This window comes from Dreissena polymorpha, chromosome 3, assembly GCF_020536995.1.
Source record: "Dreissena polymorpha isolate Duluth1 chromosome 3, UMN_Dpol_1.0, whole genome shotgun sequence".
NCBI classification, from domain to species: domain Eukaryota; kingdom Metazoa; phylum Mollusca; class Bivalvia; order Myida; family Dreissenidae; genus Dreissena; species Dreissena polymorpha.
In genome coordinates this window covers 31,954,130-31,973,711 of record NC_068357.1, presented here as the reverse complement: position 1 = coordinate 31,973,711, position 19,582 = coordinate 31,954,130, and the positions used below count along the sequence as shown (strand labels likewise).

General features: G+C 36.0%; 1 protein-coding gene and 1 long non-coding RNA gene across 13 annotated transcripts in view; one reads left to right on the top strand and one right to left on the bottom strand.

The window, feature by feature from the left end:
* Nucleotides 1-19,582, top strand: part of LOC127873555 (E3 ubiquitin-protein ligase MIB1-like) — a 123,131-nt gene that overhangs the window by 47,504 nt on the left and 56,045 nt on the right. The window lies entirely within an intron of this gene.
* Nucleotides 15,601-16,325, bottom strand: LOC127873556 (uncharacterized). Its single transcript, XR_008046251.1, has 2 exons — nucleotides 16,122-16,325; nucleotides 15,601-15,774 (listed from the first exon to the last, which is right to left on the bottom strand). It is a non-coding gene; the product is annotated as an uncharacterized LOC127873556 (long non-coding RNA).

Below are 19,582 nucleotides of genomic sequence, written 5' to 3'. Positions count from 1 at the left end.
ATCATTTGGTGAATTAATGTAATAGAAACACCAATTATCGTACGAATTTTATAAGAAATAATACAATTGATTTTGAAAATGCATGAAGTTGTTTGAGAAACTCTGTGTTTTTCTATAGTTATTTATAAGAATTTACATAAATTTTGAGGCTTGCAGAATGAATTTATAAAATAAAAAAATCTTCAAGAAAGAAGAATTGTAGTTTGGAAAGTAAGAAAAAAAATTAATATTCCAAAATATAATTATTTGTATTTGATTCAACACACCAACTTTGCAAAGTTTCTATATGAGCTGGAAAGAGATTTGCATTTAAACCCAGTAAAACACACAGCGGTCAACTTTACATGACTATAACTGATGAATAAAATAATGTAGAAACATAAGTTTACACCACAGGAAAGGAAATTTTATTAGCTAAAACTTTCATATTGAGTGTTTTTCAATAATATTTCAACTTTTATGAGAAAATCAGGTTTAAAGGCAATGACGGTTGCGTTTCCAAAGAGGTAGATTTGCATTGAAACGCAGTAAAACACACAACGGTCAACTTTGCATGACTATAACTGACCAATAAATTAAGGTAGAAACATACAGTTTACACCACAGGAAAGGTAATTTTATTAGCTTAAACTTTCATATTGTGTATTTTTCAATAATATTTCAATTTTTATGAGAATATCAGGTTCAAAAGCAATGAGGGTCATAAAACAGCGTTTTTCCAAAAATGCCTGTAAAGATGGGGTACTGATATTGATAAGATGGCTATCAGCCACTGGTCAGCAGGCAGCTAGGTCTTGTGGTAACTGGAGAGGCTTATATTGGCTAAATGGCTGTCAAGGAAAGGGTTAAACATAGTTTAGGTTGCTTGAAAAACATGGCTCGAGGGGCATTTTTCCTTATATGGCTATAGTAAAACCTTGTTTACACTCTAGAGGCCAGATTTATTTTCAGATATTCATGAAACTTGGTCAGAAGATTAATCCCAATGATTTCTTGAACAAGTTTGAAAAAAAAAGGTTTCATTTGGTTGGAAAACATGTCCTCCAGGGGGCGGGCGTTTTGCTTTATATGGCTTTAGTAAAAGCTTGTTAACACTCTTAAAGTCACATCTTCAAGAAACTTTGTCAGAACATTTGCTCAAATGATATCTTGGATGAGTACACAATGGTTCTGGTCTGTTAAAAAACATGTTACCACTCCAGATGCCACATTTATAGTCCCATCATCATTATACTTGGTCAGAAGATTTGCCCCAATTACATGATGGACGCGTTCGAAAATGATTCCAGTTGCTTGGAAAACATGGCCGCCAGGGGCCGGGACTTTTTTCCTTATAATGCTATGGTAAAAACTTATAAACACTCTGAAAGTCACATGTATTGTCCAACCATCATGAAACTTGGTCAGAATATTTTTTTTAATGATATCTTGGATGAGATTAAAAAATGGTTCCGGTCTGTTGAAAAACATTTCCACCAGGGGCAGGAAATTTATCCTTTTATGGCTGTATTAAGACCTTGTTAGCACTCTTAATTTTACATTTATAGTTCACTCTTCATGAAACTTGGTCAGAAAATGTGTTCTTATGATATCTTGGGCTGCACAGAACATGCCAGTTCCTTTGTACCTCAGGTGAGCGACTTTGGGCCTTTCAGACCCTCTTGTTTTGTTATGAGGCTTCTGTAAAAAGCTGACACTGTGTTTGTGTCAAGCCCAATTGTTATCTCCTTCTTCCCATGTTTTAAGTAAGTATCAATAGTGTGTCAATATTAACAATAAAGGAGCATGGCTATGACTTCAGTAATATAACATGCATACAAATGCATTGTTATTATGATGTACTTTCATTTAAAAAAATTCAGAAAACAGTTTGTTTGTTCATGTTGCATTAAATCAAAATTTTAGTTTATGTTTCCTTGGTATTGATAATTAAATAAGAACAGTGCGGGGATACATGCAGTCAAACATACAGTTTGTGTAAAGCACAGAAATGTTCCATACGCTAAGAAAAAGAAGCTGAAATAGTAACAAAGTTCATGTGCCAGTGCTTTAACTGGGAACAGCTACCAGATCTTTACATTTTGACCCACAGCTGATAATAAATCAGTTACCATGGCAGCCGGCTGCTTCTGAAAAACTGAAAATGTGAGGCACCCACACAGGAAATTTCACATTTCATTTTGATGGAGCTTTAAAACGAATATTTCTATATTCCATAGAATTTAATGTGGCATTTAAAACAGGGCACATACTGAACTTCAAGTTTATTCTTCCAGAAAAACGACAACACATTTTGTGTAAATTTGTTATGAAGACAGTTATCTATGTTAAGTACGAATATGAATGAAATTTTTGAGGATGTGGCTAATCAAAGACACACAGGTTAAAAACCTTTAAACCCTATGTGTTGCATACATGTGGTTGTCATTATATATTGCGCCTAGAGTATTTTGGGCTGTAAGCACAGTAAAAAATACAGGTGATTTTCATCTAGGCGACTTGGGTTTAAAGGGGCCTTTTCACAGATTTTGGTATATTTTGAAGTTTGTCATTAAATGCTTTATATTGATAAATGTAAACATTACATTTTAAAAGCTCCAGTAAAAAATATAAATGTAAAATTTAAAAATGGAAAAAAAGGAGCCCGCAGCAGGACTCGAAACAGTGACCCCCGGAATCCTGAAGTAAAAACGCATTAGCATTAGCCAACTGAGCTATCCTGCAAAGCATACATAACATGCGTATTTTATACGTTATATAAGCAATCTTCGTAGTTTCACAAATTTAAACGACAACAACAGAACTCTCCAAATTATTCAATCGTTTAGCGTTGCAGCGCTTTATAATTTTTAGGTTTTTAAATCGTCAAAAGATGCATATAATGGCTATATTAGACCATGGCAAATGTTCAGTAATACTGTTTCCTCACAAATATCATAACTAAACCGAAAATTTGCGAATCTGAAACAACTTTGTTAAATTTTGTCAATTTACCAAACCGTGATAAGATCCCTTTTATCCTCTTTCTGAAAGCATGTGGTCACCATACTGGACAGGTGGGTTTTTCCACGGGTACTCCAACTTCCCCCCACAGCACAAGACCGAACCAAACTTGGACAATTTTGCAGCAGCTGCTGTAATTAAAAATTTGTCCCTTATTTTGTGAGTCTAGTAAATTAGTCAGGTAGGAATGTTGGGGCACACAGTCATGGGGCACACTCCGGGCACACACTCCGGGTACACACTCCAGGTACACACTCCGGGCACACACTCCGGGTACACACTATGGGTACACACTCCGGGTACACACTCCGGGTACACACTCCGGGCACACACACCGGGCACACACTCCGGGCACACACTCCGGGCACACACTCCGGGTGCACACTCTGGGCACACACTAATGCTACCTCATATACTTCAAAATACACAGAAAAACTATTTATAAGTGGTGGTGTTTGATTCTAGCATTAACCCTTTCCCTCTCAGAAGCAAAGTGAAAATGGCTGTGTGCAAACAGCATAAATCAGAACAGCCTGTGAGTCACTCGCAGTCTGTTCAGGTTTTATGCTGTTTGCTGCTCATCAGTATGTAAGGGTTGGAGATGAAGCCTTAAAAACTTGAATCTAGTGAAAAAAATCTTTAAAGTGATATTATGGGTATTTTTCACTGTTGAATTGGGCTGAAAAGAATTAACAGACCAAAAGAATTTGTTAAAATGTGGTAACTGACCAATTATCTACAACTAACCTTGCTACCAGTTGTTTATAAAAAATATATATTATTTTCGATATTTTACATGACTCACCCTGTCCTCTAAGCTGAAATGATCCGTAAAACAAAATTGTGTCTTTGTGTCGTATGAACGAATCTGCATGAAAACTACATTTAGACTCACATCTTACATCAAATCATTTCTGTCGTCAGTTTTCAAAACGAAAGTACGGTTGATATTCAAATGGATTATTTTTCTCTTTCCGGGATATTGTTTTAGTATGTTGATGCTGCATTAACAAATATAAGTGTTTATGAAGTGAAAACACCAAAAATAAACAAAGAGTGCGATAGACAACTATATACTGTTAGATCCCCATAATATCACTTTATTTGAATTAAACTTTATAAGGGACAACACGTGTATGAAAGTATCTAAGTGATATAGGGTTAAACCATCAAAATATACCAGTAGAACTTAGCTAGTCTTGGATCCCCCTGGTCTTCTGGCCTTTATATCACGCCAGTTATCAGGTCTACAGATTCCCCTGGGGATACAGCCCACTGCCCTTCTATCTGCCAACTGAGATAGCAGCTTTCAGGCCCAGATAAGAGCCATAGATTAAACACACATTTCTGTTGATTACACAGATTATACCGGTTTTCATGGTTTTCATTCTTGCTTCTTCGGCACTTTGCGAACATTAACCTCTGGCAAGGTTAAATTGTCTTCAAGTGTATTCATGCTACTGTTTAAGGATATGCTTCTGATTTTTGTTCTATTTCCTAAATTGTTCTGATCGTTTTTTAAACTTTTACCATTCCAAACAAGAGATCTTGATTATTTAAAAAAAAAATGCAATCATTAAGTAGTGCATCGAAATAATATTAAATTTTAAGCAAATATTTTTTTAATTTAAGTCAAATGAATTTCCAAAAAATTTAATAATTACAATATAGATGTATTTTATATTTTAGTCATCCGTAGTTCCAATATTTGTCTTATGATAGCATGTTTAATATGCAACATGTTTTAGAAAGCTTGTATAAATAGAGATACTAGGTCGGTGCCGAATAAAGCAAAGTTTATTTTGCGAGGCTTAGAAAATCTGAACCACGAGCCTTGGTGAGTGGTTCAGATTTTCGTGCCGAGCAAAATAAACTTTGCTTTATTCGGCACCGACCTAGTATTCAATTTATCCCATTAATTTTCTTAGTCGTAAATTATTTCTTTAAAAATAGAATAGGAAAATCGAACTACACGGAAAATCCCAAAGTTATTTTAAGCAAACATTGTTTCATTATTTTAATCGTGCCGAGCCTAATACATTACAAAAAGATCAGTAACTAACCTGTTTTTATGCCCCCTGTAGGGTGGCATATAGCAGTTGAACTGTCTGTCAGTCAGTATGTCTGTCCATCTGTCCGAAAAAAAACTTTAACATTGGCCATAACTTTTTAAATATTGAAGATAGCACCTTGATATTTGGCATGCATGTGTATCTCGTATAGCTGCACATTTTGAGTGGTAAAATTTCAAGGTGAACATCATCCTTCAAGGTCTAGGGTCGAAAAAACAAAGTCAAGAGAAGTAATAAGCTTTAAATGGACATAGTTACCTGACCTGCCCACGTATATATTTTTGTTAAATAAATCAAAGCGGCGCAGTAGGCGGCATTGTGTTTCTGACAAACACATTGTGGTAAAAGGTCAAGGTCATCCTTTACGGTCTACGGTAAAAAATACAGATTTAAGGGAAGTAATAAGCTTTAAAAAGGGAGAAAATTATTCAATATTGAACATAGCCACTTTATTTATTTGGCCTGCATGTGTATCTCATGGAGCTGCACATTTTGAGTGGTGAATCTACAGTCACGGTAGTGGGTTTTAATTATTTGCTACTAAAAATAGACATTTGTTACAGACAATTATTTTCAAGGGAAGTAATTTATATAATTATAAATCTCATATTATATATTTCCTTACCAAGAATTGAAGTTCTTTTCACAGTTACTGTACAGATTTATTATTTGGATTATTTATAACCCAAATGATAGATTTGTCAAAGTTTTTTTTAAATGATATAATTATAATTTCTTTGATGTTCATTACATACTACCAGTGCACATTAAGGTCTCATTGGCCACCGTGCACTGGTCTATTTGGATCTAAATTATTTCTTTGGCGAATACCCGGGAAACCGGGGTAAATTTGACCTACTTTGGCTCTAAATTAATCTTTCTCCCCTGAAAGGTCACAGGGGCAGGTCGGGCTACTATAACCTCGTGAAGAGGCCAGTAGGACCTGTAAATAAACTCTGAAATACACACGTTCATTACATACCTGTGGACTTATGTCCATAGATACACGGTCAACCAGTAATAACCTTTAAATTTATGAAACAGAAAAAAAAAACCTTTAAAGGGAGATGATTTCTATACCTGCCAAATGATAAATAGAAATTTTATTTCAATGAGGCGCAGTAAGGGGCATTGTGTTTCTGACAAACACATCTCTTGTTCTGTTTATCATACCTCTTCTTCCCCAATTTTTAAGAAATTATGAAAAAAACACACTAAACAACTGCAGCTTTAGCGTGAAAGAACATGCATTGTGTCGTATGACGTGTTAATAATGACGTCACGAGTACGCGCACTTAATATTTGTAAATAATGTTTTTTTCAGTTGCATTATGTGTTAAAAATATATTACATCTTGGTATCAAATTGTTTGTTTTGTTGAATCTGAATCGATTTTACTAAAAATGATTACTTTAGAGTTGATTCGGAGTAATATGACCATTCTCTGCCGCGCGTGACAGCTATATTTCAGCACTGCCGAAATAGAGGAAAATTTATTCCACAGTGGTTTATTTCGACAATGCACGTCTGATGATGGGATAAAAGTTCTAGTAGAATATCCTGTTCAGGCATTTTCATCTGATATGTCTAGTTGAATGCCATGTTATACCTATCATGTTTTCACATTATGACAGGGGTCAAAGTTCTCCGGATTGTACCGGAATTCTGGATTTTCTGCATCGGCCCGGGCCGTTTTTCTAAATCTTGTAAATCCGATGAGATATTGGGAGGTGGGGGTGGGGGAGGGTGGTACTACATAGATTGGCCGATAATGCAAGAGGGCGGAAAATACGTTCAAGATGGTTCATTTAACTTACGCGGAAGCGCGGGTAGCGTAAATGCATCCATATGTCCGGCGTTTATTGTCAGCACCCATGTATCTATTGGGTTATTTCATTGGTCGAAATAATTCAATGTATCCAATCAAAAAAATCTATATTTCCGTGGTGTTTAGAAGTTGAAATCACAGGTATTCTCTTGGAACTTTATTTGATTTACTTGGTTATTGTTGGACTTTATATTATATATATATTTATTTATATAAATATATATTTAATGCCGAATGGGATGCTGTGTTTAGACTTTAGTTGAGAAAAATGGCAATGAGATACTTGCCTGTTGGATATAAGGTGAAAAATCTTGAAGGTGCATAAAATAAGTGGCGCTGGGAATAGTTACACGAGAAAAACTACGCCTGACTACAGGCGGGGAGTGAACTGGTTGAGAAAAGTGGAATCTTGTGGAAAAGCGGTTTGAGAAGTTTGTAAGAAAACCCTGAATTATCAGTCTTGTGGGAAGAAGGCATTTCGTCTCCACGCAGAGGACCCTTATCACATAAAGAATGTAAGAACCATCAAGACCAACCAGGTAGGGTTTTTATTTTTTTAAACTAACACCCCGAATTTGGTCGTATTTTCTGTTGCTAAAGTTTACTGTTTGGCTTGTTTTGCATCAAAAATCGGCAAGATACATCTAGCAAATTTGTCAAAATATTTTATTAATAACGTATGATTCATTGATTGTGAGCTTTTAAAACATTTTGACCTTTGAATAAAGCATAAAACAGGAAAAGAATTTTAACAGTAATTGAAGATACGATCAAATACGCCATTTTTGCTGACTGGGACAGGTCTTTTTTAGTTAAATAAAATGTTTTATTGTTATATGTTATATGAGCCCAGCAGCAAGAAATGTTTTTTTTTACTTTTTGTAAAACAAATATGGACAACCTATGTCAAAAATATACAATTATTTAGCATTCAAACAAAACAATTGGGATAAAAACTAGGGGAACCCAAGCCGAAATATTCAATTTTAACTGTTGAGCAGAAACCACCATACCCAATTTTCTTGGGTGTATGTGGAGGCTTCTGGCAGCATGCATCTGTGAATATAAATGGTGACAAACATTTGATTCTGCATTTATTAGACATGTATTATTGACTTTTTAAAGTATGTGTGAAAAATATAATAATTTGTTATGACTGTTACAGGTTTTACCGGGTTCTTCAAAAGCAACACCTGCAGTCGAGTCCATGCCAGACAGAGGGTGCATGTAAATGAATTTCCTTTTGACTCACTTTTGTGTGTTCCTTATCAAATACATGAAGATTTTTAGATATATGTGTATGTTGTTTTTTTAAGAAAACAGAATCACCAGAACAGGTACAGGCACCCTTTAAATGCGTTGAATCCAGGAGCTTCCGGGGGCCTCTGGCCCCTTTTTGTCCCCTGGACCCACCGAGGGCCATGCGGCCCCCTGGCCCCCAGCTTTAAGTTCAGGATTTTCAGAATATCCAACTTTGACCCCTGCATTATGACGAGCCAGTGGTAAAAAGTTCTTAATTGTCTAATTATCCCCACGCTTTTCGGAGAAAAAGTGGGGATTATGTGGTTATCTCCGCCGTCTGTCCGTCCGTCCTGGCCACATCTCCTCCTACACTATTAGCACTAGAACCTTGAAACTTACACACATGGACTAAACTACGAGCATATGTGCGACGGTGCACTATTTGTAATTTTGATCTGACCTCTGGGTCAAAAGTAATGGGGGTTGGGGTGGGGCCGGGTCAGAGATTTTCCTGCGACAGCGATTCGAAAAAGGCTCATAACTACTGACCTTTCCATGCGCAAATTTTTTTTTACCCCTGTGATCTTGACCTTGAACTTGTTTAGGTTATTTTACATTCACTTCTTCATTTCTACACCGATTTACTTCAAATTGATACTGAACATCTCTTATGACAATACCGTCAATCTCAACTATGCATGGCCCCATTACCAACCCTGGGGCGCCCTTAGGTCAAACATGCGGCGTGCCGATAGGTGTCGGCATCTGCCGCGCCATTTTTAGTTAGTTATAAAATTGTCATGTCACCACATTGTCAAGCTGATGGTAAATGATCATGTCTCGACATTATATTCTTATATGCCCGGCTGTCGGTAAATGACATGGTAATTTCCATTATGTCAAGTAACTATGCAAATGGTCATGTCTTCCTATAATTAAAAGTTGATAGTAAATCAGCTTGTCATTGCAATTGTCAGATTGCTAGAAAAAGGACATGTCTTATCATAATGTCAAGGCCAAGGGTAATAAAGATGTCCAGTTTGAATGTCCAGTTGTTATCCCCTGCCAAAGGCGGAGGAATATAGACTTGGCCTTGTCCGTCCATCAGTATATCTGTCAGCCCGTCAGTCTTTAAGTGCGTCTGTCACAAAACTTTTTAGGGCTATATCAGAACCTAAATAAGATATTAACATGAAACTTCATGGGTGTATAGATATCAATTAGGACAAGTGCCATGCTCAAGAACCATAACCCTGCACTTTCTTTAATAGAGTTGTTATCCTTTTTTGTATGATGAAACTTTTCAGAGCTATATCTCAGATACCTTGAAGATTTCAACATGAAAATTCATGGGTGAATTCATATTATTGAGGAAAAGTGCCATGCTAAAGAACCATAACTCTTCACTTTCTTAAATAAGAGTTATTGCTCTTTGTTGTTTTTGTATGCTGGAACTTTTCAGTGCTATATGTCAGATACGTTACAACATTTCATCATGAAACTGCATGGGTGTTATAGATATCAATGAGGAAAATTGCAATTTATAAAAACAATTACCCTACACTTAATTGCTACCTGTTCTGATAATAATTATTACCCTGCACTTAATGATTATACTGTATATCAAGGGATTTGCACCGATCCATAAATAAAGTTTATTTGGCAAGGGATATCAATTCAATGAATTTGCTTGTTTATAAATGTTGTTTAAGCTGAAAAAGTCTATAAAAAAACTAATAAATGTTGGACGCACTGGGTCAAAAAGCACATTACCTCATTGCCCCACTTTCCACTCCAATCATTAACAACTATGGTGCTCTGCCTGTGGAGTCCCCCTGGGCTGGTAGAGTGCCTGGATGAAGTACAATTCCAGCTTCTGGAGGTCATCCTGCCCTGTTGTGACCAGCCAACTATGATAGCCTCATCTGCTAGAGTTTGGAAAAGGAGACCAAGGTGATGCATGGAAGCTCTACAGCAGTGTAAAGGACCTGAAGCCCATGCCATCTTTGTGTGGAGAGCCATTGTGTTTGTCTGAGCATTGACAAGAAAAAGAAAGACCTTACCATTAATAAATCAATTTATTTGCTACATTCATACTGAGCCCAGAAGTAACCAATATCTTTAGCCTTCATTCAAGATGGGTATTTTGACTGCGGGTCAACTTTCATAGGTGTGGGTTTATCATCGGCTTTCAAGGAGGCTCATGATAATCAAGGAAGGAACTTACTGTGGTTTTGCTTTCCCATGAAGTACCCCAAATGTAGACTATGGGATGATTGTTGAGATTTAATAAGCCATGAAAAGGGATATTGAGTGGCAAGAAAACTCATTAAATACTGACCTTGGTTGGCCATTTATCTTTGGTTGAATCATATGTCTGTTGTGGTATGGCCTATGCCCTTGATAGAGTTCAACTTTGGTGTAATTCTGGAAACTTGTGAACATTTAAAACATAAAAACGTTTTGTGTGTTGTTTGTTTAATGCAATTATTGATGTTTCTTTTGCTAACATTTAATAACAATTAAGAAAAAAATTCTTCACCAGCAAGATTGTTAAGAACACTAAGACAAAGTATTTTTTAATACTTTTGAAGCAGTATTACTTTGATATTATAAAACATTAGAAAATAAACCTGACTAGGTATTTTGAAACCAAATGTATAAATTATAATCTTTATTGTCAGATTATTATTCAAACATTTTCTTTCGAGCCCTGAATTAATTCTATATTATCTCTTATAAAAACAATTTGAAATGTGTTTTATTTGGGCAAATAGGCTTTTTAAGTGCAACATATTCGCTCATCTATCATTTAAAATCCATTTCAGCATATACACGATAAGCCTCTGAAAAGATTAATGTTTCAGAACACTCCATGATAAAACTGGAAATCTCAATGATTTTATTTTTAACTGATTGGATTTTTTCCAAAGCTTTGCAATTTTAATCCACAATAAGTCTGTGAATCCCAGACCAGTTGATATAATTCCACTATAAATGTGTATTGATAACACTCAGCAGTTGGATTTAATTGATGTCTCGGAACTCATCTGCACTTGATAATTATTGTGCAGCCATTTTTCAGTAATATTTATGTTAACCCTTTACCACTTAGATACGTATGTTCACGCATGTGTAGTTCCTTTGATAGTTATATTTATTTTTAGACCATTCTTACTAGATTCAAGTTTTAAAGGCTTCATTTCCAACCCTTAGATACTGATGAGCAGCAAAAAGCAAAAAACCTGAACAGACTGAGTTACTCGCAGACTGCTGTGGTTTTATGCTGTTTGCACATAGCCATTTTCACTTTGCTTATAAGTGTGAAAAATGTTAAGGTATATTTTCATTTTCTCTTGTACCATTGCTTTACACACATTCATGGTATCACATGTTCATAATTACAATTTGCTGAATTGATTATTTGTATTCATGTTAAGTATGAAAATCATCCCAGATCGTATTTTCATTAGCAACTAAATTACTGTACAATTTATTGCAAGCATCTGCCAGATACAGCAATATTGTATTCATTTTCTTCACGTTTCTGATGTGCTTGAGTTCATTTATGCATTAACTTAACTCATTTCATCGTTAGGATACAGCATTTTTGCTTTAAAATCTGTTTTCGTTCCAGTTCTGGTTATCAACCTTGGAATCATAAACTAGAAGAAATTAGTGGGCTTTTCTGTAAGCTTGCCAACATTTACCTTCCAGACCTGTACACTCATCCTTTCACAAGTTGCATAAGGAAAATCAAAGCGCTGAGAGCATACTTGTAAATGACAAGTCATCAGGTGGTACTTTAAGCTATAGTGCAATCATTTCTTTTAAATAGCAATGTTCTAATATAATATGTTTCTATGTAATGTACGTTGCGTCTACGATCGAATGCTTGTCTTTTCGATTGTGCTGAAAACAGACAATGAAAAACTTCAAAGGGAACGAAACTTTGTAAATAATTGAACACAATGTGCCATTTTTATTATATTCTTAATGACTTCAGTTCATTTTAGTGACTACATTAGCCCAATGTTACTGGAGGTGTCTCTGTGAGCATCAGAGGCATCCTCTTAACCCTTTCCCTCTCAGAAGCACAGTGAAAATGGCTATATGCAAACAGCATAAAACCAGAACAGCCTGCAAGTTACTCTCGCAGTCTGTTCCGGTTTTATGCTGTTTGCTGCTCATCAGTATCTAAGGGCTGGAAATGAAGCCTTTAAAACTTGAATCTAGTAAGAAAGGTCTTCAATTAAATTTATTCTAAGGGACTACACATGTGTGAAAATACGTATCTATTAAAGTGGTAATGGGTTAAGTTTATAAAGACAATAATAATGACTTTGGGTGAATGAATTACAATTCAGCCCATTGAAAAACATGGCTGCCAGCGTTAGGACTGTTCTTTTGAAACATAATTTGGGAAACCTTGTGAGCACTTACTGCTTAGAACAGTTTCGTTACTTGCAAGGCTCTTAGGTTAGCCCTTAGGATATTTAGCTCTCTTAATTGTTGGTGTGGATGGGTAAGAGTTGAATCATAGGCAAGCACTACAGCATTTGTTTGTTGTTGTGTTTGTGTGGTTGGGTGGGAAATTTTTTCAGATGAGCCCAAGCGCTTCTCTCTCTCTCTTGATTATTGTTTCATGTGTGGGTGGAGGTTTAGTCTTAGGTAATTCCAACGGCATTTGACCCTCTTGATTGTTGATGTGTATTTGTTGATGGGTGGGAGCATAGTCTCAGGTGAGCGCTTAAGGCCTTTAGCTCTTGTGTTTGTTTTTGTGTATTTGTTGTTGTATGTTAGTTTAGTCTTAGGCGAGCCTTAAGCCCTCTTGATTGTTGTGGATGGCTGGGAGTTTAATTTTGCAGAAAGGGATGTTATTCTTTAATGACTTTGTATATTCAATGTTTAAACATGCATGCAGTGTTCCTTTTGATAATTATAAATTCTGTGCAGTTTTTATCATTCTTCATTAAAATTTGCTGAAGTTATTGTCCTAAAATTGCTGTACACTAAGACATACGATATTTAATAGAATAAAGCTCTAGAAAGATAAATGGGCATAATCGTTTACATACACACAAATGACTTTGCTGTTAGATGGCATGGCGTTTTTCGATCGCACCTAATGCTTTAAAAATAATGGAGCTTTTTCTGAAAAAATGTAATGTTCCTACGTTGATGCAACTGCCATTCAACAGTTCCACTGTTCACAATATAATGGTATCCTTTTAAAGTTAAACCATTTCCCCCATAAGAAGCAAAGTGAAAATGGCTTTTAAAACCAGCATAAAACCAGAACAGCCTGCGAGTAACTCGCAGTCTGTTCAGGTTTTACGCTGTTTGCTGCTCATCAGTAACTAAGGGTTGGAAATGAAGCCTTTAAAACTTGAATTGAGTAAGAAAGGTATTTAATTAAATTTAACTTTCTCAGGGACTACACATGAGTCAAAATACGTATCTAAGTTGTAATGGTTAAAATAAACAGATTTGTGGCATAGCAAGCTTTTCACTGAAGAGTATTATTTTGTTTTCTTCATTTATTTTGATAGTGCTTAGTTATAAGCAATTCCTCTCTAAAGAAATCTTTACCAATAATTATAGAAATAGTATAACTTCCTTCATACCTATTTCAGTATGTCTAACAGGTAACACCTGATGTTTTGCCCTTCGGCCATATTTACCTGATTACATCCAGAAGTGTGCTGGTCCATGGGGAATGATTAAGGTCTTAATTAGCCCTCCATATGGCTGAAATGGCCAAGGATTAAGTGTGTGAGAGCCAGATTAAACTATCTGGATATTTAAGTTAAACATACATGTGTGGTTGTGTTTGTTACAATTAGTTTATGTCTTGTGTGTAGGGGTCCAGAAAGAATGGAGTGGACAAAATTTGATGCTTCTGGATTGAGGCCAGATGGGTTCTCAGGCCATGTTTATGTGTGTTCCTAAACAAAGCTTCTGAAGTAAATAAATCAAAGCAACCAGAAGGGCTAAAAGCAAACAAGTTTATCTGTGATACATTACTGGTCTTAGTTACAGTGCTTTTGTCTGTAGTCCATGTAATATTAACCATATGGCTAACCATCCTATGCTGTGTGTGTGGGTAGAACATCGAGAAGGAATTTCAGTCCTGATCCAGCTTTTCCATGCAATGTGTGCACCCATGCTCTTGGAAAATGGTGCTTAATGCATGTGCATTCAGCACAGGCTAGTCAGGAATGACACTTGGAGTTTATGGTGTTTTTTCACTTTAAGCCAGTCTCAGCTTATTGAAAATCTAGTTTAGGTGGAAAGTGTCATCCGATTAGCCTGCGCAGACTGCACAGGTTGACCTGGAACAGCACTTAATGCACTTGCATGAAATCCCATTTTGCCAGAGCAGGCACATTTAGACTGTGCTAGAAAATGAAAAAAGTAGTACATGAATTTGTCAGATTTGGACATTATGCTGTCATTTTGTTCTGTTCCTGAGTGCTGTTTGATAAGAGATTTTCATGACTGCTTTCAATAGAGTGAACATATTAAGAACAACAACAACATGTTAGTAGGATAAATATCTTCTGCAAATTGTATTGGAAGCACAACTTTGACTTTGAAATCTTCATTGTACTTGAAGTGTATTGCTGAGCAAAAATCTTAGAAACCATGTTGCCAGTCATGCGATGTGATGTAAAATTTAGCACCAGACCCGACTTTCATGATGTAAAGCTTTGCCCACACAAATGAAAAAACAAACAGAAAAAAAACAAAACATTTTTATGTCTATCAGAGGTATTGCAAATTTTGTTTGTCTTGTTCAGTCAAAGATTTATACGTGTGATTACTACGTTTGTTGAAAGCAATGGTCTCTTATAGCAACTTTAAAATGTAAGGTAAAAAAATTTCATTTGTTACCACTAGATTTGCCAACAATGTAAGGGTTGGTGATAGGCCTGTAAGGGTTGGTGATTAGCCTGTAAGGATTGGTGATTATATAGCCAACAATGTAAGGGTTGGTGATAAGCCAAATAAGATTTTGGTTAACACAAATAATTTACCCACTTAAATAGGAATATTCCATTACATGCCGAAATCTTCCGAATTTAATCTTCTTTATTTATTGCTCCTTTATTTTAAGATAATTTAGTGCATATGATTGCATGTAGCGAACATTTATATAAAATTAATATTTCATTTAATGAATATGTTCCAATGTTGAAAAAATTGTGGAAACCATAACCTGGAATGCACAAATAAACCTTCAGGGTTGCCACCCAAAATAATGGTGGGTCCAATGGGTGGAAATACCCTATTTTAATTTCTACCAAGGTTTGTAACAGATTCTTTAAATAAATTTTGAATTAACACTTTTCATCAACCAGTGCTATCCAGTAAAACAGTTCCTGAATACTCTTCCCTAGTTAAACTGTTGCTTATTTAATTTAATATTTTATTATTAAAACCAAACAAACATACAAATGTGTGCATATATCTGCACAATTCCTGACTTTTATTTCTTCACTACATCTCATTCATGCACAACAAAAATCACATGGCCACCCTGTACAAGGCTGGCATGGCACAGTTTTCAGTGAGACCAGTCTGTTGGGGGCTTCATTCTCTTGGTGACTCTTTGAAAGGAGAGACCTGAAATAAGAGATAACACTTTAGACATGGTTTGTTAATGGTAATTGGAATACACAGTTTGGGTTGCTGGCATGCTTTTTAGATAAAACCCCGCTGACAAATGGCAGGTTGGGTCATGGGCCATGTGCTTTGCAGTCAATGCAGTCACTGTAATTACAAAATTGGCATGTTGTCTGGGAAGTGATCTTTAGATGCTTGGGCAAGAAATTGTACCCTAAATATTTAAACATACTTAAGCATGTGGGTAATGGAGTATTGTATAAAAACATTAATTAAATCAAAATATTTTGTGATCAATTTATTTGAATATATATTGTGATAATAAAAATGTATGTTTAGAAACATACCTGACTAATTAGTAGTATCCCAGTTTGTTGTTCCAAAAAATTCTCTTCTCCATAAAATATCTTGTCTATTCCTCCTCCATTGCTCCCATGTTTTTGCTGGTCTGATGCTGTATAGTAACCAGACTCATACTTCTTTACATTCCATACCCTTGGACAGAGAATTATGGGATAGCAAGGAAGTATGGACCCAGAACACTATGAATCTCCTAAGTCGCATATCACCCATAGCCAGATCTTTTTCTCTAGATTTATCTACTTAAGTCCCATCTCTCATGATCCAGTCCTTCTTTTCCTATCCCATCTCCGCCATGCGGCCATGTTCACAGCCATCTTGCATCGTGTTTTCTTATTTTCCCTCGTTTAAGGAAGTTTATCCGAGTTGCGTAGTTGTTTACGATCCATTGTCGCTCCAGTGTCACATGTACACTAAAGAATCCATGATGGCTGCCCAAAACTGAGTATGTGCCAAAAAATATTGTGTGAAAGCTTGTAATACAAAGTCCTCAGTAGTGAAGACCTGAATGTAGGCTTCTTCTTGAATTGCCAGCTAGAATGCATGGATTTCAACTAATGCTCCTTGACAGTATGGCATAGGCAAGGATCTCTGCATCATAAGTCTTACCAATTTCAGCGCTTCTGGGAGTGGCTACCTTAAGCTTCCAGTTTCAACCAATCAGAAGCTACCATGTGGAAGCTTATAATTGTATCAGCCAATAGGATCTGAGTATTTTGAAATTAGTCACACTGGAGGGAAGCCATGATGGGGCCTGCAGAAGGGTAGATGTTTAAGAAGCTACAGTTGCTCTGCACAGGGGTCTACAGATTAGCTTTGCTGATAAGCAGTAGGCTTTCAATGCAGGAATAAATCTCAGCTACTGTGGTTGATCTGCTTTGAATAGCAACTGTTGTTCTTAATATTCTGAGCATCATTAATTTCTATGGGCTTGATGGGTGTGTGTGCATAGATACCATCCAGAAAATCTGAGGCAATTCAATTAAAAGATGATGATGCTTTATGTTGTGTGCAGATCATTTATTTGATCATGAATGAGGTAGAAATTGTAGTTATGTTCTAACATATGTAAATGGGTTATTATGTTGGAAATCATGTTATAACAGATGTAAATGGGTTATAAGCTGATTAAAGCATCTTGAGTTCACTGAAGTGGCATCAAGTTCTATGAAATTAATCTTTTTATCATTTGCCAAATGTCCTAGGGATATAGAAATGGAAGGTGCCCCTGTATGTGCGTGTGCGCGTGCTCGTGAGTGTGCTTTTCTGTCAGTCCCACTATTCAATGACCAATTCCTCCTACAAACTTACTTTAAGTACATTTGTACTACAGCACATATTATCAAGTTTTGGGGATTTTATATTATTTTAGGAGTTATTGCCATTTGTTTAAACGTGCCTATTTAACTTCCTTCTGTACACAACTCCTACCTTTATTTTATTGGATTGTTCCCATTTTTTTACAGAATGATAAAATGTCCAAATGCTAAAGCACGTACATGTATTGTCAAGGTTTCACAACTGAGTTATTTTGTTAGTAGTTATTGCCCATAGTTAAAAATTACATATGAAAGCTGCAGTGTACAACACCTTGGACATTTTGCATTCCATTTTATTAAAACCTTTGCAGAGTACTGATCTGCAAATGCTACCATGCATATTTTCAAGGTAGCATAACTTTTATTTGCTTTAAAGAGTTATTGCCCTTTGTTTTCGATTACATATGACACATCTTTGTGTAACTTCTTCTACATAATAAGTGTGATTTTTTTGCCAAAACTTTATAGAATAATTATTTCCAAGTGCTTCAGTGAATATTGTTTAGGTTTCATAATCCCGTTTCGTTTTCAAGTATTAATTATGTTTTTAGATTACTTGTTAAAAGCATCTTGGTGCAGCTTATCCACATTTCAAGCATGTGGAAGGTCTTCTTACTCTCTTAGTTGATTTCTATTTAGCTTGGTCATTGAACACCCCTGTGACCCACAGTTCTGGAGTTAACCTCCCTTTGTAAAATTTGTAAATGGATTCAAAGAGAAGTTACTCTGGAGCACTAGATATGTTGTAGTTTAGCTTATTTGTCCCACAACATGGTACCTCATCATCTCATCTCATTTTCGACTGTCTTGGACAAAACCAGCATTCTCTGGGCATCTCAGTTCTTCTGCCCCCATTTCTTGCCCATCTGCTGGTAGTGGTCCTTGCAACTTTGGAAATCTGCAAAATGTATAATGTACTTTGCAATACTTTAATTAAGGCTCAAGATTCACTTCAATAGTGTTTGTAGGTGTCTATGGCTTAGTGGATATGGTGCACGCCTAGCGCCCAGGAGGTCATGGGTTCAATCACCATAGACACCAAGATACTGGTTCTAGTCTCAGCAAATGTACTCGAGAGCATTTTAACAAAGCCTTAGGCTTTCGATGAGATCAAGCTAGAATAAATTGGTTTAAAGGGGCCTTTTCACAGATTTTGGCATTTTTTTAACTTATTCATTAAATGCTTTGTATTGATAAATGTAAACATTGGATCATAAAAGTTCCAGTAAAAAATAAAGAAAAAAAATAAAAAAAGGAAAAGAACATAGCCCGAAGCAGGTTTCGAACCAGTGACCCCTGGAGTCCTGCCAGAGTCCTGAAGTAAAAACGCTTTAGCCTACTGAGCTATTCCGCCGAGTACACATTCTTGACGTATTTTATACCTTATATAAGCAATCTTCGTAGTTTCACAAAATTTAACGACAAAAACAGAACTCTCCAAATTATTCAATCGTTTCGCGTTGCAACGCTTTATAATTTTTAGGTTTTAAAATCGTCAAAAGATGCATATAATGGCTATATTAGAGCATGGTTAATGTTCAGTATTACTGTTTCCTCACAAATATCATAACTAAAACGAAAACTTACGAATCTAAAACAACTTTTTTCAATTAAAGATCCCTTTAAATAACATTAAATAAAACTAAGTGTGACTTAGTCTTAAAGGTGCTTAGGAAATTATGCCATGAAACATCTTGTTACATCTGGTTTATGAAGGATTATGTGCGGACGAGATCATCACTGGATACAAGGTCAACTGTTAACTGGCTTTTTATCCCCCACCATCGGCGGAGGGATATTGTTTTGGCGTCGTCCGTCTTTTCTTCCATCCGTCTTTCCATCCGTCTGGAGCCATATCTTGGAAGTGCTTTGGCGGATTTCATTGAAACTTGGTATGAGTATATATATGGATAAGAGGATGATGCACGCCAAATGGCATTGTACACCATCTGTTAATAACAGAGTTATGGCCCTTTGTATTGTGAAAAAAATGCTTTTTTGAGTGTCAAATATAACACTTTTATGTCAAGAAGCATAATGGCGGGGGATATCAATTCAACGAATTTGCTTGTTTTTAAAGCTGTTTTCTGAACAATAATAAGAGTCTTGTTTTGGCATTACATTTTTCC